Source organism: Canis aureus, chromosome 7 (assembly GCF_053574225.1).
Source record: "Canis aureus isolate CA01 chromosome 7, VMU_Caureus_v.1.0, whole genome shotgun sequence".
Classification (NCBI taxonomy): domain Eukaryota; kingdom Metazoa; phylum Chordata; class Mammalia; order Carnivora; family Canidae; genus Canis; species Canis aureus.
The window spans coordinates 7,385,265-7,407,335 of NC_135617.1; the positions used below are offsets into that span (position 1 = coordinate 7,385,265).

Here is a 22,071-nt window from a genome sequence, read left to right on the forward strand (position 1 = left end):
ACATAAGTTTTTTGTATGACAAAAGCCATATAATCAAAGTGTAATGAAATGCACAAGCAACTCAATAGAAAGATGGCTACAGGAGCACCTGGGTGGCTCAGCTGGTTGGGTGTCTGCCTTTGGCTCAGGTCATGGTCCTAGGACTCTGGAATTGAGTCCCCACATTAGGTCCCCTGCTCAGCAGTGCGTTTGCTTCTCCATCTATCTCTGCCCCTCCCTTTGCTTGTACTCTCTCTCAAGTAAATAAATAAAATCTTTTTTTTTTAATTTTTAAAAATTTTTATTTATTTATGATAGTCAGAGAGAGAGAGAGAGAGAGAGAGAGGCAGAGACACAGGCAGAGGGAGAAGCAGGCTCCATGCACTGGGAGCCCGATGTGGGACTCGATCCCAGGTCTCCAGGATCGCGCCCTGGGCCAAAGGCAGGCGCTAAACCGCTGCGCCACCCAGGGATCCCTCTCAAGTAAATAAATAAAATCTTAAAAAAAATGGCTACAGTATGAACAGAAACTGAAGGGATTAGGAAACCCAAATGATTCACCAACATATGAAAAGATGCTCAACCTCCTAGGTAATTATGAAAAAACAACAATGAGATATCATGTATCACCAATTAAAAGGTTGATATGCAAGTTGGGAAAAGGTACCTCTTAAACTACTGGCATAAGTATAAACAGGTATAATCTTTTAGGAAAACAATTTGGAAGTATATTGTAGAATTTTAAGTGTGGTAATCCGTAGATTGAGTACTGAATAGTGGTTAAAAGGAACTAACTAGAATCTAAATACACCAACCATGAACTGATGTCAAAAATATTGAGAGAAAAAAAAGCAAGATGCACAATATACACATTATGAAATCATTTTTATAAATTGAAAGCATATGAAACATTGCACATTTTTATTTGTTTATAAAGAGTTCATTTATAGATATTCACAGAAAAGTATAAAATAATTAGCTACAAAGACACACACTTTGGTAGCCAACCCATAAGTTGATCCCCAATGAATCCTGCTTCCTGTTCTCCATGCCTTTCTATAATCTCCTCCCCTTGAGTTTGACCAGGGCTTAGTGATTTGCTTATAATGAATAGAAGTTATGGCATTACTTTCAAGATTACGTATTTAAAAACTGACTTTTCTCTTATTGGCTCTGGCTCTTCTAGCTCCTATGAAACAAGTTGCATGTTGTGAGCTGCTCTATGGAAAGGTCCATGTGCCAAGGAACTGAGGGCAGCCTTTAACTAAGAGCAAGGAAGGAACTGAAGCTCTCGGTCTGATAATCCTCAAGGAACTGAAGCCTGCCCACAACCACTGAGTGAACTTGGAAGTGAATGCTGCCCTAGTTGAACCTGCAGCCCCAGGTAACACCTTGATTACAACCTTGTGAGGTCCTGGGCCAGAGGGTCCAGGTAAAGCACAAGAATTCCTGATCCATGGAAACTGTAACAAAATAAATGTTTTAAACCATTAAGTTTTGGGGTAATTTGTTTTGCAGCAATAGATACCAATAAATCACATTATGAGGGTTATAGTCTGGATTGGGAAGGGAGTGGGAGGGAATCGGAATAGAGGAAAAATACAGGAATTTAAAACATACTTTTATAGAAATGACTTTCAAAAAGCATGACAAAATGTTAATAACTGTTAAAATCTGGGTGGTGGGAACATGGATATATTTATTTGGTATATTAACATATATGATTTTCCATATTTTATTTTTCAAAAAAGAGAATAAATTCTCAATCCCAGACTAAGAGAAACCTAGGTCTGATATGTTCTAGCCCTCTAGACAGGAAAAATGCACCGTTTGTTTTCAGTTTCACATAGTTGTTAGAGGCTTTCTTGATCAACTCTTTAAGTTATTGTTTCATTTATTCTCCATAGAACTAGTTAAAAGTGAGGTCATTTAAATTCTAAATTCAAAAGCACCAGATTTTAAGAATGACGAGTCTATGGACAAGAAGAGTGAAAAGTTGAAAGGGAACTGATTTGTCTTTGAAAATTATGTCACACTAAGTTGAAAACACAAATTTACCCAAGCACATATCAAAGAGGAGTAATGAGACAACTGTAACAATTATCCTACAATTCAGACAAAAATCCTGAAAGTACCATGGGCTACTTACATTTTTTGGTCCTTTCTTCTTTTGACTTTAAGATAAATCAACTTTAAAAATGTTTATTTCATGAAGATATATTTAAAAATTGTCATATGATAAAGTAGCAACTTATATATTGGATATATCATTTTTTATGACATTTGCTACCTTCTCACTTCTACTATAACTAACCATATATTTAAATCATTTGGGTAGGTTAAAAAATATTACTTGAGATAATTTAATAATTATGCAACCTCAAATTTTAGGCTTTGATTTTAAGGCTCAATTCCACATTTTATTCCTTCTCTTTGTCTTTTTTTATTTTATTTTATTTATTTATTCATAAGAGACACAGAGAGAGAGAGAGAGAGGCAGAGACACAGGCAGATGGAGAAGCAGGCTCCATGCAAGGAGCCTGATGTGGCTATTCCTTCTCTTTGGATTAACCAGCCAGCCAAGCCAGGCATCTTGACTTTCTCTTACGTAAAATCTAGTAAATCAGTGTTTCTTACATTTCATAATGAATGGTACAATTAATATTTAATTAGAAGCATACCAGGAGGGGCACCCAGGTGTCACAGTTAGTTGAGGGTGGACTCTTAGTTTCTGCTCAGGTCATAATCTCAGGGTCATGGGATCAAGCCCGTGCTCAGCAGGGGTCTGCTTAGGACTCTGTCTCTCTCTTTCCCTTTGCCCCTCCCCCTTCCCTAAAAATAAATAAAAATGAATCTTTGGGGGGAAAAAGAAAGCATACAAATACAGGGAATTGAAAGCTACTCTGAACCTGTAAACGAGATGTTACATTTAAATTGCTCACATGTTGCAACCCACCCTCCGTAAAAAACTGCTGCATGTAAATTTAGAGATGGAGCTCTTTAAAATAACATGATTGCTTGTTACATTGAACCTCTCCCTTGCCATGTGTTCACCAAAAAAGTTCATTTTATCTAAAGAAGAAAGAGTCACAGATGCTTCAAAGAAGAAAAGGGGGAATTTTCACTACATTTGCTTTACAAAGAACATCCTGTACAAGTATTTAAGGGTGAGCAAACCTTACACTCATTAAAAAAAAAAACAAAAAAAAAAACCTTACACTCATTAATGCATGTCCCATCTACTCTTCCTTTTTCATAACCTTACAAAGCAGCACACTTGAGAAGTGATTAGTCCATCACAAAACATGAATCAATTTTGAATAAATATGTAGCTTTATATTTATTTATTATTGAAGTATAGTTGATATACAATGTCACATTAGTTTCAGGTGTATCACATAATGATTCAGCAGGTCCATACCTTATGCTGTGCTCGCCACAAGTGTAGCTCCCATCCGTCACCTTAAAATGCTATTACAATATCATTGATTATATTCTCTGTGCTGTACCTTTTAATCCTGTGACTTAGTCAATCCATAACTGGAAGCCTGTATCTTCCACTCCCTTTCATCTATTTTGCACATCCCCCACCTCTCCCTCTGGTGATCATTAGTTTGTTCTCTGTATGTATGGGTCTGTTTCTGTGTAGCTTTGTATTTAAAACAATGATTTAAAAAACTAATACTTGGGATCCCTGGGTGGCGCAGCGGTTTGGTGCCTGCCTTTGGCCCAGGGCGCGATCCTGGAGACCTGGGATCGAATCCCATATCCGGATCCCGATGCATGGAGCCTGCTTCTCCCTCTGCCTGTGTCTCTGCCCCCCCCTCTCTCTCTCTGTGACTATCATAAATAAATAAATTGAAAAAAAAACCTAATACTTTCTATCAGAATTTGTGTCATTACTGCTTCTAATATCATTATTATTATTTTTTAAATCAAACTTAGATATATCATTTCCAAGACTGAAGTAGAAGGTACATTTAAAGATGAAATTGCAGGATGCCTGGGTGGCTCAGCGGTTAAAGCGTCTGCCTTCGACTTGGCATGATCCCAGAGCCCCGGGATTGAGTCCCACATTGAGCTTCCTGTGGGGAGCCTGTTTCTCCCTCTGCCTATGTCTCTGCCTCTATCTCATGAATGAAGAAAATCTTAAAAAAGAAAAAAAAAAGATGGAACTCCAATTATGGGCTTTCTTATTTGAGTTGGGATGACAGTTGACCCTTGAACAATGTGGAGGTTATACACAGCAAGGGCTGATCCTTGTGCAGTGGAAAATTGGTGTATAACTTTTGAATCCCCCCAAACTTATTATTAATAGCCTACTGTTGACTGGAAGCCTTATTGATAACACAAGCAGTTGATTAATACATATTTTGTATAGGTACTACATATTGTATTATCATAATAAATCTAGAGAAAGATAAAATGTTATTAAGACAATCATTAAGAGGAGATACATTTATAGTATTGTATTTATCGAAAAATATCCATGTGTAACTGGACCTGCACAGTTTAAACCTGTGTTGTTCAAGGGTCTACTGTAAATATTTTTCTAAAAGGCAGAATGGAATAGGAACAGTGCAGAGGTTTGAGCCTTGGTGAAGTGAAGGAAGTCTTCAAGGTTGCTCAAAATGATCTTACAAATGTATCCCGGCTGTAGGAAGAGGGCTGGCTTTGCTGCAAAAAGGATTTCAAGCACAACTGCTTAGGGTGTGAAATATTTCTGACAACTTGGACTACATGTAGAGAATATGTATTTTAGAAACCTATCTATCTCGTTCTTTCCATCTGGGTCCAGAGGGCCTAATCATGGAATGAAGCAGAAAATAACCAAGCACTTGTGATCATTATGGAGATGAGGACTTGCAGAAAACCCTAAACATCCAAGATCTTGACATTCACAGGATCCAAAATTCATGCTCTAAAGGCAGAACATTTTGGGAAACAACTTATCACTCACAGAGTTCTGTCATTAAGGCATTATATTATTCTAATGAATATATCTTCTAATAATGGGCTGGGTGATATTCTAATATATTTTAAGAGGAAAGAAGGAGGGTTTTCCAGAAGTCATTATTTTAGACCTTATTATTTTAGAGAGATGCCTAGTTAACTCATGTTTATATATTTCCAGGAAAGTTGTGTTTGGTAATCTTGAAATTTTTTCCAAAGATTTATTAATTAGAGTGACAGAATACAAATGGGGTGGGTGGGGGAGCAGAGGGAGGAGGAGAAGCAAACTCCCCACTGAGCAGGGAGCCCACACTGAGCTCGATACCAGGACCCTGAGATCATGACCTGAGCTAAAGGCAGACACTCAAGTGACTGAGCCACCCAGGTGCCCAGTAATCTTGAATTTTAAATTTCTCTTCCTATGGTCTTTAAACAGAATAATAAGAGTCACATATGAATTTATTAAAGTCACATTTTTCCCAGGATATAATTCATTTGCCCAGAATCTATTTAATGAACCAATTTACGTTTGTGTGTGTTTATCTCCAGAGCTTAAGATTAGCATAGAATAGGTTTACTGCTTGCCTCGATATAATTATATTCTAAAACAGGAAAGTTTGATGTTTTTTAGGTGTCAGATTTTTGATGTGTCAGGTAAATATATTATTTCTTTAAGTGTTTATGAAATTTGGGGAGCCTGGGTGGCTCAGTTGGTTAAGCATTTGCCTTCCACTCAGGTCATGGTCTCAGGGTCCTGGGATCAAGTTCCGCATCAGGCTCCCTTCTCAGCAGGGAGTCTACTTCTCCCTTTCTATCTGTGCTCTCTGGTGCTCTCTCTCTCAAATAAAATATTTAAAATAAAGACTTTATGAAATTTGGAAAGAGTTTATGGATCTTTAATTATTTCTGTGTACTCTTAGATGTCTCAGGATCTCAGGCTGGAACCCATTGGCTTACAGGATGGAAACAACTGAGTCACTACTTGTCCATTCTGGTCATTTCAAGCACTTGTGATAATTGAATCTCTGCAAAGCTGACCCGGATAATTAACATATATTTGAATTTGAAGATGGCTCAAAATCTAGTAATAAATTTGCCACAGTCAGTTAAATCTCTTTGTGTGAGAATGGTTCAAATAATGAGCTGTATTTTTTTTTAAGATTGTATTTATTCACGAGAGAGAGAGAGAGAGAGAGAGAGAGAGAGGCAGAAACACAGGCAGTGAGAGAAGCTGGCTCCATGCAGGGAACCTGACATGGGACTCGATCCCAGGTCTCCAGGATCACACCCTGGGCCGAAGGCAGGCACTAAAACCGCTGAGCCACCCAGGGATCCCCATGAACTGTATTTTTAAGAAACCATACTTTCAGTATGAATTAAGGGGAGTCACCCAAACCCCAGTTGCCTCAAAATTTCTCCTTTCACTCAATCTACCTTGAAGATCATCCACTTCTTTTTCCTCAGCATGGACTCCAGTAAGCTACTCTTTAATAGCACTTTTTCATTAGGAGTGAAGTGAAGGATCTTGCAATGGGTCATTAGGAATGAAGTGAAGGATCTTGCAATGGGTACCTATTAAGTTTGACAGCTAGCCTCCCTTCTCTACAAACTTCTCTCTTTCTCCCTTTTCTACATGGTCACAGGATAGACTCCTGAGCAGCCATAGTTATAAATTATGTTCCCTAACTTTCATGTTAAATACAGTTTGGGCTGGGTAGAGACTCAGCCTTGAGAAATTTGGAATTGGGAATAAGAGATGTGGTTTAAGTTGAAATCTTTAATGCAGGAGATATAAAATGGTTTGTGCAGCCATATTTTCTACCATGAAGACTGGGTAGTTAAAGAGATATATAAAGTGGAGCAAAGAAAGTGTCTCACGCATACAGTTCCATCCTGAGACATGGCCTTGGTTTCATCCTTATATTTTCTACTTTTTGCTTAAGTTCATTTGGTTTCTGTTTCTTGAAACCAAAGTAATCCAAGAGATAGACTGTCTTGATAGAAGCCTACTGCTTAGTCCTACAGTCACATTGCCTCTATCACATCAGCCAGTACTTATTTTTGAATGCACAAAGAATCCAGTCCCTAAAGATCTAGGAATACAATCAAGGTACCCCAGAAAAGTCAAAATGAGTTCAGAGAAGTCCAAGATTTACATGCACATATAAATGTATGTGTATGTAAATATATTCACATATATATTTCTTTTCTATAAAATCAAGTAATTATTTTTTTAACTCATTTTATCATCACACAATCTTTTTTTTTTTTTTTTACACCCAACATGGGGCTTGAATTCACAACTGTAAGATTAAGAGTTGCAAGCTCTACCAACTGAGCCAGCCAAGCATCCCTTAAGTAATTAGTTCAAATAGCTATCACAGTCTTTAAAATGTCTAAGACACTAATAAAATAGAATAGATAGGCAATTATCTCCCCTGTGATACCTAGAGCAGCAGAAGTCTCTTTTGTGGGTAATTTCTTTTTCTAACTTGGGGAAGAAAAGAGTGACCCTGTCCATAGTTTCATTATTCAAATACAGAAAGCATAGCTCTCCATTCTTCATAAAAAGCTGGGGTGGACACAGCTGGTAAAAACTGGATAATTAAAATATTAATCAGAACAGGAGAGATAAAATGACTTTATTTGAATGAAGCAGTTGGACCAAATTAAAATGGGAAGAAAAATAAAATAGGTCACAAAAGAAACAAAGCAAACAATCTGACATTGTCCAGGTCTTCAAGAAGCACAGTAGAAGGATGTTAACAAGTAGTACTTGCTCTAAAATGTTGCTGTAAGTGTACTGGAGAACAGGCCTTCCTGAGACATGGACATTCATACCCTTTACCTTCTTTGTAACATTTTCTTCCTTCTGCTTTTGTTGTCATGTACACAATGATTGTGATTTACTTACAAAGAATACTTAAAATTTGACATTAAAAAAGGCACATAGGGGTGCTGGGTAGGCTTAGTCATTTAACCGACTGCCTTGGCTCAGGTCATGATCTCAAGGTCCTGGGATCCAGCCCAAGTCCAGCTCCCTGCTCAGTGGAGAGCCTGCTTCTCAATCTCCCTGTGCCCCCTCCCCCTCTCTTGCTTGCTCTCTCTCAAATAAACTCTTTTTAAAAAAAGGCGTACTATTTCTATAGCATCTTGTTCATTTTAAAAAATTTTTTATTTTAATTCAATTAACATATATATTATTGGTTTCAGAGGTAGAGGGCAGTGATTAGTCTTTTTTTTTTTAAAGATTTTATTTATTCATGAGAGACAGAGAGAGAGAGAGAGAGAGAGAGAGAGAGAGGCTGAGACACAGGCAGAGGGAGAAGCAGGCTCCATGCAGGAACCTGATGTGGAACTCGATCCCGGATCTCCAGGATCACACCCTGGGCTGAAGGTGGCGCTAAACCACTGAGCCACCCAGGGATCCCCTGATTTGTTAAGTCTTTTTCTTTTTTTTTAAATAATAAATTTATTTTTATTGGTGTTCAATTTGTCAACATACAGAATAACACCCAGTGCTCATCCCATCAAGTGCCCCCTTCAGTGCCCGTCACCCATGCACCCCCACCCCCCGCCCTCCTCTCCTTTCACCACCCCTAGTTCATTTCCCAGTTAGGAGTCTTCATGTTCTGTCTCCCTTTCTGATACTTCCTACCCATTTACCAATAAAAAATAAATTTATTATTTAAAAAAATGATTTGTTAAGTCTTATACTCAGTGCTCGTTGCATCACATGCCCTCCTTAATGTTCATCACCCAGTTACCCCATCCCCCCCAACTCCTTCCCCTCCAGCAACCCTCAGTTTATTTCCTGTGATTAAGAGTCTCTTATGGTTTGTCCCCCTCTCTGATTTCATCTTGTTTTTTCTCTCTTCCCCTATGATCCTCTATTTTGTTTCTTAAATTTCACACATGAATGAAATCATATGCTAGTCGTCTTTCACTGATCGACTTATTTTGCTTAGCATAATACTTTCTAGTTCCATCCATGTTGTTGCAAATAGCAAGATTTCAATTTTTTTGATGGCTGAGTAGTAGTCCATTGTATGTGTGTATATGGTATATGTGTGTATATATATATATATATATATACACACATATACCATATCCTCTTTATCTACTCATCTGGGCTCTTTCCACAGTTTGGCTATCGTGGACTTTGCTGCTATAAACATTGGGATGCAGGTACCCATTTAGGGTCACTATATTTGTATCTTTGAGGTAAATACCTAGTAGTGCAATTGGTGGATTGTAGGGTAGCTCTATTTTCATTTTTTGAGGAACCTCCATACTGTTTTCCAGAGTGGCTGCATCAGTTTGCATTCCTACCAACATCGCAAGAGGTTTCCCCTTTCTCTGCATCCTCACCAATATCTGCCATTTCCTGTCTTGTAAATTTTAGCCATTTTGACTGGTGTGAAGTATTATTTCATTGTGGTTTTGACTTGTATTTCCCTGATGCCAAGTGATATTGATCATTTTTTCATGTGTCTTTGGTCATTTGTATGTCTTCTTTGGAGAAATGTCTGTTCATGTCCTGTGCCTATTTCTTGATTGGATTATTTGTTCTTTGGGTGTTAAGTCTGATAAGTTCTTCTTTTTTTTTTTTTTTAAAGATTTTATTTATTTATTCATTAGAGACACACAGAGAGAGAGGCAGAGACACAGGCAGAGGGAGAAGCAGGCTCCATGCAGGAAGCCCAATGTGGGACTTGATCCCGGAACTCCGGGATCAACTGCTGAGCTACCCAAGCGTCCCATAGCCTGATAAGTTCTATATAGATTTTGGATACTAGCCCTTTATGTGATACATCATTTGCAAATATTTTCTCTCATTCTGTAGGTTACCTTTTGGTTTTGTTGACTGTTTCCTTTGCTGTGCAAAAGTTTATCTTTATGAAGTCCCAAGAGTCCATTTTAGCCTTTGTTTCCTATCCTGTTCATTTCTTTAATAATCTATATATCCCAACAAATTAAATGGATAACAAACAACAAAAAACAAAACACATTTTAAACTAATAAGAGATACACAAAATTCATATATGGTTATTAATAAGCATTGAATAATTAACAGGATATTTTAAAAAGTACAATTACTTTTCTATTTATAATTATGTATGTGTGTTAGGGTTCTCAAGAGAACAGAACCAATATATATATACAGAGAGACAGAGAAAACTAGTTAGCTAGCTGGCTAGAGAGAGAGGGGAAAGACTGAACGATTATAAGGAATTGCCTAACATGATTATGGAGGCTGCAGTTAGCAAGCTGGAGACCTATGAGAGCTGATGTGTAGTTATATTCTGATTCTGATGGCCTGAGAAATAGGAGAGCCATGAGTTTAAGTTCTAGTCCAAAGCTGGCCAACTCAATACCCAAGAAGAGCTGATGTTTCAATTCAAGTCTGAAGGTAGGAGAAAAAAATCAATGTCCTAGCTCAAAGTCAGGCAGGAGGCATTCCCTCTTACTCAGTCTTTTTGTTCCATTTAGGTCTTCAGCTGATTGAATGAGGCTTACCCACGTTAGGGAGGGTAACCTGCTTTATTCAGTGTACACATACAAATGTTAGCTTATCCAGAAACACCCTTACAGACAAACTCAGCATACTGTTGACCAAATGTTGGGCACCTGTAACCCAGTCAGGTTGATATATAAAATTGACCATCAGAAGTCCAGCCATGTGAATTTGAAATCCATATATGCAACTCCTTTTTTTAAAAAACATTTTATTTATTTATTCATGAGAGACACACAGAGAGAGAGGCAGAGACACAGGCAGAGGGAAAAGCAGGCCCCATGCAGGGAGCCCGCCATGGGACTCGATCCCAGGACTCCAGGATCATGCCCCAGGCTGACGGCAGGTGCCAAACCTCTGAGCCACCCAGGGATCCCCATATATGCAACTCCTTAAACCAAATTTAATCTCTAAATAATGACAATAGCAAGGTCATAATTCTACCTAACATGATACAACTGTCCTACATATAACCAAAAATATACTAACTCTTTCCTCAGAAGGGGAGTTCATATTGTTGAGTGATGTTTACTCTTCTTGATATCCCATAATCCAAATTCTACAATGTAAAATTAACAATACTTAAATATTATGATGTAAACAATATATCTTACATTATATGATAAGGAAATAAGAATGAAGAAAACAAAGATATTTGTGATATACACACACATACATGCATAACAAAATAAGGAGAAATGCTCATGACAATTACAATCTTCATTTCTAGAACTAGTCACATGGTTATCTCTGGTATTTATAACTAACTTCTTCCACTACCCATTCTGAATTCCCTTGGTCTTCAGCAAGCACCTCAGCTGGTCATGATTCTTTACCTGGTGGGATGACCCAAATCTTCATTCCTGAAGTGTATAAGCCATTAGTAGTTCTGTCTGGATTGCGTTGTTGTAGTTTTCCATTGGTCTTTCTCACAGGGCACAGTAATACTAAGGGATCCCCTGTATTTCAGACATACTCTTCTTTCCTTCTATGGTGGATGAGTAGTCCAATTTCCCCTTGGTAATCAGAATCAATCACCCTAGCCAGCATAGTAACTCCTTTCTTTGCCTGTTGATTCAGACACATGAGGAACCCAAAGTGGCCAGGCAGCAGTCTTAACTTCCAGTTCAGTGGAATCATTGTTGTATGGTCCGGTAGAAGCATTCCTCCCTTTAGAACAAAGACCTCTAGGCCAGCGGAACATAAGGCTATGGGAACAGGAACCAAAAACTTTGCTACTGGATTACTAGGGGTAATAGTGAGTGCTACCACTCCTATTTCTACCCCTGGATTCCTGGACCTATGAATTCTGACTATGGAAGAAACAGCACCGTATATAAGGTATTTGAAGTTCTAATAAAATTCATCTAAGAGAAGTATACATTTGTAACCAGATAATCTGTCAGGTAAATGTGATTAAACTTTATGTTTTAAAAATATTCTCTAATGCAGATGTCATAAAATACTCTGTGGTGCAAGATTTGGAAATGAGACTGGCCACCAGACTGAGTAGGTGAGACTCTTTGCAAAGTGTAATGAACGAACAATATGATTTACATGTTCCATGTGCTCAGGTCATTTTAGTCAGGCATGCAAAGTTTATAGGCATTAAGAATTAACTTAAAAAAAAAAGAATTAACTTATTATTGTATTTTTCTGCATATTAGAGAACTTGGAAAATAAAAATATAAATTTCTCCTGATGTATCAATGGAAAAAGTATTTAAAGCAGATGTATATTTGCATTACATAAACTCAGTGTAACAAATGTATTGAGTACCTACTAAGGCCAGGTACTTGAGTATACAAATATAAACAGGATAGAGTTCACATTCCCCATGAGGTTATCATCTAATGGGTGGGGGTGGGGGGCATAAGAGATACATTCTAATTAATAAAGAGTGAGGTAAAACAGAGGAACCTGCTACCTAAGGTAGCAAGTTGAATGCGTGATTAGATCTGTTCTTTCCTGAAATCCCACCAAAATGACAGTAAAAGGATTTTCTAAAGGACTCACAAAGACACAGAGAACAGAAGGGGAGAAAACTGGAAGAATACTGGAAGCTGGAAAGCAAATGGACTAGTCACAACTGACTTAGCAGAACCAGAAAAGTTGAATCCTAAGCCTACAGTAGAAAAAAAGCAAGTGAAATATGTTATAGAACTCTCAAATAACCTGGGAAATACAGGACCTGAAGTACCTTTGAAAATGTAGGTAAGGAGGAGCTAAAAGTCTGAAAGACTGTTTACAAATAAGCTTCCTACAACTCTGTCTCACCCAGAAGAATACTCCCAAAGTTTTCTAGACTCTGGAAAGTGAAACAGAAGGAGTCTGGACCAAGAGGCATGCATATATGAGGGCAGGGGTGTTTTACTGAGAATAGAGGGATTAAATAAACTTTTACTAACTGAATGCAGTCTTTTTCTACTGCCAGGATCTCAGAATGCTGGCTGCCAGATAGCATATTGGCAAAGTCTTCTCTGGAGGTTATGACCCGCCCAAGTGAAAAGATCTAAAATACTATGTTTTCAATTCTTTGTTTTAGGTGACCATTCTGTGCATTGAAAGATTTTTAGCAGCATTCCTCTCTGCCCCAGTAGATACCAGTTGCACTGCTCCCCCAGTTGTGACAACCAAAAATGTCCCCAGACATTGTCAGTGTCCTTAGGGAAGGGGAATAGATAAGGCCCTCAATTAAGAACCACTGGCCTACAGTGATGCCTACAGTCAAATACCTCTATCCATGAGCGTCCATTTAGCTTTGTAGTGCCTTTCTGCTGACTGTGAGCAGGGAGCCAATGTTCACCAGGTAGTCAAGGAAAAATGAGAAAAAAACTTGGAGGAAATAGGTTATGAGGAAGAAGAAAACTTTTTAAAAAAGATATAGCATCTATAAAAGTTAGAAATTAAAAGTATGATAGAAATGAAATTAAAAGTATGGTAGAAATGAAAAACTTAATAGAAGCACTAGAGAACAAAGTTAATAAAATCTCCAGAAAGTAAAGTAAAAAGACAAAGAGATGGAAAAATAGGACACAGAAGATGAGAAAACTAAAGTAACAGTCTAGGGGGACCGTATTAGGAGAACGGTTAAGTTGGTATAACAAAGAGATTCCAAAATACAGTGGTTTAAATGCACAGAAGTTTTCTTTTTCTTTTTTTTTTTCCTCTGTGGCCTAAGATAGGCAGATGGCTCTACATTATGACCAATTGGCTCTGTTGTGCTAAATATGTTACATCCATATTCATCCCTGTATCCAGGGCTGCTGTTTCAGTTAACACTTTCTAACTAGCAGGAGGGAGGTTAAGAAGAGCCACAAACTTAAATATATGACTCATAAGGTACATGTAATACTTCTGTTCACATCTAGCTGTAAGGAACGCTGGAATGTAGTCTTGCCTACGTGGTCATATGCTTTGCTAAAACTCAGAGGGAGGAAGGAAGCAGAGGGGGAAAAAAGGAAGGAGAGAATGGATATTGAAGAAAGTTCAGCACTATCTTCAAAATAAGGACTAACATACAAAAGGAGATCCAAAGAGAGAATTAGAGAAAATAGTGGGGAGAAAATCAGCAAACAAACATGTGACTAGGTTTTGCTGTGGTAACAAACAACCCCTAAATCTTAATAGCTTATAAAAACAAAGATTTTGGGTGCCTGAGTAGCTCAGTCAGTTAAGCCTTCGATTCTTGATTTTGGCTCAGGTCATGATTTCAGGGTCGTGGGATCAAGCCCCACGGTGGGCTCCAAAATCAGCGTGGAGTCTGGTTGAGATTCTCTCTCTCCCTCCCCCTCTACTCTTTCCCCTGCTCATGCTCTCTCTCTAAAATAAATAAATACGTAAATCTTTTAAAAGACCCCCAAAACAAAAAAAACAAAGGTTTATTTCTTTCTCAAGTTGCATGTCCATCACAGGTCAACTAGAGGTTCTGTTCCGTGCTTTCTCATACAGGCTGACAGAACTTCCATCGTCTAGAAAGGTGAGAGGAACTGGGGGAGGAGGGGATATCTGGTGAATCATACACTGATTTCTAAAGCTTCAACCTGTCATTTTTGGCCACCTTTCACTAGCCAAATTAAGTGGCTAACAAAGGTACAGCAAAGTACAATCCACTTAGTGCACAGGAGAAAAACTGGAAATGGTTAGTGAATGATTCATGACTACTACAGTTCATCTAAATATTTGACTGACTCTCCTTCCTGTGGGCAAAATACACTCATTCCCCTCACCCCCTTCCAAGGGAGACAACCCAAAAGTCCCATTTTGTTATAGCACAGAGCCTCAGTGTCTAGAATCTTAAGTGATGCATGATGTCTCTACAACAGATTCAAACGTGGCTTATCTTAGAGGTCTAACTAGAAAGCCATGTTATCTCACCTCATAAGCCAATACCTGATGGTGGAACAGAATCAGGATAATCTCGGAAATGGGATGATTGCAGAGACATAGCAGATAGTGGCCCATGGCAAAAATGTAATGAAACAGTAGTTTCCAAATTATTCTTCCCCTAGTGGAATTTTTAAAAAATCTCATGTCGAACTCTAATGTGTAAAATAGATCAAAGTAAGTCACTCTGCTTGGGAATTGGAAAGGTGCGTGATCTCAGCTTAGGGTTCCTCAGTTTAGGGTTCCTTTTGAAGAAGTTCCATGAAATCTTTACAGGTCACAAAGCATAGAGGAAGTGAGGTCATCAAGGGATAGCCAGGTTTTGTTAGGGCAAAGACGGTTAAGGGACTATTTCGAGAAGATGTTGAGGAAATGGGAGATTATAGATGATACAATGTGAGTCCCAATGGTTCTAAAAGAATGACATGAGAAGGTGGAAAGGCATGGGAAACTGGGTCCGGTGAGGAGACATACAAGGTGGTATGGTGCTCTCTCCTTTCATCATACTGGCCTCGGCAATGTCCCAACAATTTTAAGCTTGACTTTTATGCTGTTCTATACTTTTACCTGAACAACTGATTATTGCCAAAGAGAACATATCATTAGGCTGACTGGCCACACCTTAAAATTGTGACCACAAATCTCAAACAGGGACTCAATAATGCCTGGCAGTCTTATTACCCTTACCTAATATGCCCACTTTTTCACTATATAAAACACTTATTTAAAAAAAATTTAAAAATAAAAAAATCACTTATTTCACTTTCTTTTAAAGACTCCAACTTTTTATATTCCACACCCCTCTAAATGAAACCATCTTTCAATAAATACTTATGGAGCACGTATTAAGTACCAAGCATTGTTCTAAGTACTAGAGATAGAGCAGTAGACAAAACTGTCAGTTTTTGCTCTCAAGGAGCTTAAATTCCAGTGGCAGGAGTCAGGAAAAGAAACAACTGTATAGGATTAAATATGGTAGTAAGAGCTAGGGAGAAAAATATAGCAGGTTAGGGAGGAAGGGCAGGCTGGTAGGAGTGGTAGATGATAGACCATGTAGATCCTTCTAGGACATAGTAAAGACTTTGCCTTTAACTTTGAGTAAGATGTGTAGCTACTAGTAGAGTTGGAGCCTAAAGAGCGACATGACCCAATCCAGGTTTTGAAAGGATCACTTTGCTTGTAATGATGAGAATAGATCATAGCAGAGAAAAGGTGTTAGCAGGGAGACTTGGTCTCTGGGCCTTGTCTGATCATCTTTGATTATCTTCTTGGCTTACAGCCTTACTTTCTCCCATTCCGCACGTTCTAAAGGAAATAACTATTAAAGTGTAATTTCCAAATAGTCAAAAATATGACTCTTATACAAATATAAAATAAAATGCATCAAATACTTATTAATTAATGTCTCTCAAACTGGATATTGACACTGAAAAAAAGAAAATAATATTAGGATTAGATTGCTAGGTTAGATACAAAACTTAATGATCTTCAGGGTAATCAAACTATAACTTGCAGGGTTATCTTTTCTAGGGGAGAGAAATCCATACATTAACATATAACTTCATAGTGTCTGAGCTCTAAATAGTAAAGAGCCAAACATACGTTTATTCTCCTAGACTTGAAAATTAAATAATCCTTGTTTGGACCTGCTGAACAATGTTTCAGCATACTGACTCTCTTTTGCTTTACTTCCAAATTTGGGGTAAATTAAAAAAATGTTTAATTGGCATATAATATTGCCTTTTCTTTTTTCTTTTTTTGAAGTATAATTGGGATACAATGTTATATTAGTTTCAGGTATACAAAACACAGTAATTTGACATAGGTAAATTTTCTTGACAATTTTCCGTGAAAATTGATTCATGTTTTTAGTTTACTGGAGGAATTTGGAGTAGCACTACAGGTCAAATTCTCTTCCTCTTCTCTGGATTTCTTATATATTTTTCCTTTGATCTCTGCCCTTTGCCGTTGCCATAATGTAAGATGCAAAGGACCTGAATTTAGGCAGTGGCATTACTTTGGTTATTAGGTTTATAGTCAAGATAAGACCTTTCCTTGATCTTATTCTTAAATTTTGTAGCTACTGTGTATATCATTCATGAATGTAGTCTTTAACAAGCATTAATTAATCCTAGTGTCTCAGTCTTGGGTGACTCCTTTACCTTCATGGACTCAACTATCACATAAACCTCAGGAATTTCCAACTCTGAGTCTCTAGCCCAGGCCACTTACCATATACCAGATATGTAATTTAAAATGCTCCCTGGGTGTCTCTATCAAAAGCACCTAAACTAAAAATTCCAGTTGAACTCACTGTTTCTATCACAGTCCAAATGTACCCTACACTTCCTTTATTCTCGATTTCTGTCCATGGTACTACCATTCACCCAGATACCCAAATTTGTGACCATGGAGTCATCTCTGGTTCACATTCCAGAACTATATAGTCATCAATTCTTGTTCCTTTTGTATCATAAATAGCTCTTCAATCTAATTCCTCTTCTCTCTCACTCCCACCTTAGCCTCCTTTAGGCCTTTACCATCTTTTCCTTTAATTATGCTTTAGTCTCGGTACTGCAAAAAAATTTTCTACACTGCTGTGAGAGTTCCATTTTTAAATGCCCATCTGATTCTATTATTGTCCTGCTTAAGTCTTCAAGAGATTTCCCATTTCCTATGGGATAAAACTTAAGTTTTTTAGCATGAAAAGTAGGTGGACAAATTGGCTTCATCACCATCCTCATAATTTCCACCATTAACCCTAAGAAAACAAAATAGTGTGGGGCTCCTGGGTGGCCCTGCTGGTTGAGTGTCTGACTCTAGGTTTTGGCTCAGGTCATGTTCTCAGGGTTGTGAGATGGAGCAGGGCTCTGGGCTCAGCAGGAGTCTGCTTGAGATTCTCTTCCTCTCCTTCTGACTCTCCCCATGCTCCCTCACTCTCTCTCTCAAATGCATGAAAAAAAAAAAAAAAAACCCCACAAAATAGTGTTTGCCATACTGATGCAACTTTAAGACAAGTCTTGCAGCTGCCTCTGGGTAAATTCCTATTCATTCTATAAGACACCACTCAAAAATCACGTCCTCTTTGGAGACATGTCTGATTCTTTTCCACACCCCTAAATTGGTTCTATCTTTAATGCTTCTAAAACACTTCCACATTATCTCCTTTAATATTTAATTTTATTGTACACATTTGATTTTTATATCCTATTCTCTGAGAGCACAATAGTGTTCCAGTCATCTTTGTTTATTGTAGTACCTACCACAATGAATTACGGCTTTTTGTTTTGCTTTAGTTGTTTGTGCCACATATTCTAAGACAGCTGAGATAAAAAGCAAATTTAATGTAACTCAAACTTGAAGGAAGAAATTTTACTGAGGTTTATTTTATTATTATTCTTTTATTTTTATTTTTTAAAAGATTTTATTTATTTATGAGACACACACACACACACAGAGGCAGAGACACAGGCAGAGGAAGAAGCAGGCCCCAATGCAGGAAGCCCAATGTGAGACTTGATCATGGGACTCTGGGATCACGCCCCAAGCCAAAGGGAGATGCTCAACCACTGAGCCACCCAGGCATCCCTGAGGTTTATTTTAAATTAATGGTTGTTAATCTTTTGGATTATAGACCCCTATAAAAATATGCTTAAATTTATGACTTTCTTCTCAGAAAAATATACATACATACATACCAAATTCTGCAAAGTTTTGTGGGATTCATAAATGCCCTGAGCCCACTGATGGCTGACAAGTTGAATTCTTGTAGTTTTTATTAATTTATTTCAGTAAGAAGTATACTCCCATGGAACATTTTGTAAGTATGAAAGTTTACAATGAATAGTCTCTCTCCTAGCTTTGTTCCCGCATTCCTCAAGTCCTCTTCTACCGAAGTGACCAGCTTTTGTGTAACCTTCTGGAAACTGTGCATATCCATGCATGAGCATTAAAAATTCTTTTCTTCTGACACCTTTTTTTCATTTATTTTGGCAATTGTTCCACATCAGTACATAAGATTTCAAGTGCATAGAATTCTACTGTATTGCTGTACCCTAATTGCCTTTACAATATACTTTTTAGAGTTTGAAATGATTTAAAGCTTATAAAAAAGTTGTAAGCATAGTACAAATCATTTTTTCGAGAACCGCGTGAAAGTAAGTTGCTGACTTGATATGCTATCACCCTTGAGTGCTTTTCTATATATTTCCTACAAATAAAAGTATTTGCTTACATGACCATAATGTAATTATAAAAATCAGGAAATTAACCTTATATATTACTACCATCTAATTCTCAGACCCTATTCAAATTTCACTAGTCATCCCCATAATGTCCTTTCTGTCAGGTTCAGTTCCTCAGTTTTTCCCTGACTCTTATAGCCAAACATTTTTGAAGATTACAGGCTATTTTTTTAGAATGAATTTAATTTTACTTGTATTATACTTGAAAGTATAATATGCTTTCTCATATTAGCATATTATACGCCTTTGGCAGGAATATAACAGAAGTGATGCTTTGATCTTCTAACTGCATTCTATCGGGTGGCATACAATTTCTCTTTATCTTATTGTGATGATACTCATGTTGACCATTTGATTAATGTGGAGCCTGACAGATTTCTCCACTGTAAATTTGCTCATTTTTTCCATTTGTAATTAATAAGTATTTGGGGAGGGTGACTTTGAAAATGTGTCAATAGCTTATGTCTCATGAAACATATCAACATAGGCTCATGGTTTCCTGTTTTATTCAGTGGATTATGACATGTTAACCATCATTATTTTGATGCTCAAATTGTCCCAGATTTGGCCATTGGGAGCCTATTCAAACTGGCTTCTGTATGTTGACCTGTCTCCATTAATTCTTTGAGCATTTTCTTGCTTTCTGGCATAAGATGACCCAAGCTAAACTTGTGCTTTTTCTGCCCTACTGGTAGAATCAGCTATTTCTTCAAGGATTCTTGTTCCCTTTAGTGGATAATAATATTTAGAAGCCACCATTTGGGTCTTATATGTACTCCTTATTATTAGTGGGGTGCCTCTGCTCCCAGGCCTTCTTAGTGGACAAAGCTAGGGAAAAACACCCACACATACACACACACGTGTGCATGTGTGCACATATATATATGTATATATGTATATATACAAAATATATAATATATATAAAATATACACACATATACCTTTATATCTATATTTATTTCTATATCTATACATATTTCTAGTCACTGATATTGCTAATTCTAATCCAATACTACAGAGTTCATTCTACTTTTCTCCATTTTCTTTTTCTTTTTTTAGGGGGAGAGGGGCAAAAGGAGAGGGAGGGAGGGAGAATCAAGCAGGCTCCACAGCCAGCACAGAGCCCAAAATGGGGTTCAATTTCATAACCCTGAGATCATGACCTGAGCCAAAATGAAGAGTCAGATGCTTAACCGACTGAGCCACCCAGGCACCCCGACTTTTCCGTTTTCATATTTGTAACTCCCTCCTCTGAGAGTGAGAAACTGGATCCCCATTATCCTTAATTTATTTTCTTATTTGATCAATCTTTCTGAATGTAAGCAAACTCCCACTCAGTGCTGTCCCCTGCCCTGAATGGAAAGTCTTCTTACCCTACTCACGATCCAACCCTCCATCAGGCTGATGCTTTCCCTCTACCCTCCGCGTTCTCCTTTTCTCACCTGTGCTTTGACACTCTGTTCCAGGAAGGGAAGGGAGAAAGGGCCATGATTTCTTTAACATTCTCTTCCACCTATTCTATTACTCTTACAAACAACAATGCAATTAATAATCATGTCTAGGGCAGCCTGGGTGGCTGTGGCTCAGTGGTTTAGTGCCTGCCTTCAGCCCGGGGAATGATCCAGGTCCTGGGATCAAGTCCCACCTTGGGCTCCCTGCATGGAGCCTGCTTTTCCCTCTGCCTGTGTCTCGCCTCTCTGTGTCTCTTTCTCCCTGTGTCTCATGAATAAATAAATCTTTAAAAAAATAATAATCATGTCTATACAAGGTTAGTATATGTTTAAAATAAATTCCTAGAAGAGGACTTATTAGGTCAGAATATGTGCATTTGTTACGTTGCCGACTGCGCTACTTCTCACGGAGTTTAAGCAATGTACCCATTATGATGTCTGAAAGAACTTCTAAGAAGGATAATTCTAATACATAGGAAGACCTAAAAGTTACAGGGTAACATTGGAGAAAATTAAGACAACTTGTTTCTTCTTCCCTGGAAATACATTTACTGCTGTAGAAGCCAGGTTTCCTACTAAGTTAGACTCTTGGTAAGGAAAATGAAACAAAATGTAGCCATCCCAAGCAAATTTAGGAATTGCAAAAACAATAACCAAACACAGGGTAGAAAGTAACTTTAAGGGCCCTCGGAAACCTAAATTAGCACCGTGAACTGCATGGGAGTTTGTACAAGGCAAAAATAAAAAGCGGGACGACACAAAACAGCCAGGAATTTTTTTTTTTTTTTTTTCCCCGACCAAAGTTGTTCCGCCAGATACTTGCCAGAAAACCACTTTGCGGGTCATTAGCTCTCATCCTACAGCCCGGGCAATGGGATCAGGCGCCTGCTAGAGAGCGTCCTCGGCCATCGTGTCAGAAATGGGGAGTCTGCAGTTCTGCGGTTTGCCCCGTACCTTGCACCTTGCACCTTTCACCTTGCAGGGGTTTTTGGCCTGGATGCAGGTTTGCGCTGCACCTCGAGAAGCCCTTCAGCCCCAGGTGAGCCTGGACGTTGGCCGCCGGGGGACCACGCGACGCGGGGAGAGAGCCTAGACCTGCGCTGTCCAGCCCAGCACCACGCCCCACGTGGGACTATTTACCTTGAAGCACAATGAAAACTGAAGTCCCTCGGTCGCAGGAGCTACGTTACAACCGCTCAACGGTCCCACGTGGCCAGTGGGCTACCGTGTTAGAAAATGCACATATGGGGGGTGGGGGTGGGGCAGCCCGGGTGGCGCAGCTGTTGAGCACCTGCCTGCAGCCCGGGGCGTGACCCCGGGGTCCTGGGATCGAGTCCCGCGTCGGGCTCCCTGCACGGAGCCTGCTTGTCCCTCTGCCTGGGTCTCTGCCTCTCTCTGTGTCTCCCATGAATAAATAAATAAAAATCCTTAAAAAAAAAAAAAAAAGAAAATGCACATACGGAATTTTCCCGTTATCGCTGGCGTTGACAGTTTCAAGTTAAAAGAAAAAAAAAAAAAAAAAAAAAAAAAGCTCGGAAGC

The 22,071-nt window shown here is 38.4% G+C and overlaps 1 protein-coding gene and 1 long non-coding RNA gene across 11 annotated transcripts in view; one reads left to right on the forward strand and one right to left on the reverse strand.

Annotated features, from left to right (window-relative positions):
* The window catches only part of LOC144317032 (uncharacterized), a 65,155-nt gene extending 63,694 nt beyond the window's left edge, over positions 1 to 1,461 (forward strand). The window contains exon 3 of the long non-coding RNA XR_013382907.1: positions 1,166 to 1,461. This is a non-coding gene — a long non-coding RNA (uncharacterized LOC144317032). The remainder of the gene's footprint in view (positions 1 to 1,165) is intronic.
* Positions 1 to 22,071, reverse strand: part of LOC144317031 (uncharacterized) — a 69,962-nt gene that overhangs the window by 47,612 nt on the left and 279 nt on the right. For 3 of the 10 annotated variants that reach the window (XR_013382898.1, XR_013382896.1, XR_013382897.1), the window contains exon 1: positions 14,828 to 21,952. The exons of 5 other annotated variants lie outside the window; for them this stretch is intronic. The gene's annotated coding sequence lies outside the window, so the exon portion shown is untranslated. Of the gene's footprint in view, positions 1 to 14,827; positions 21,953 to 22,071 lie in introns of those variants that run through there. 2 more of the 10 variants (XR_013382901.1, XR_013382900.1) reach the window with 2 other exon arrangements.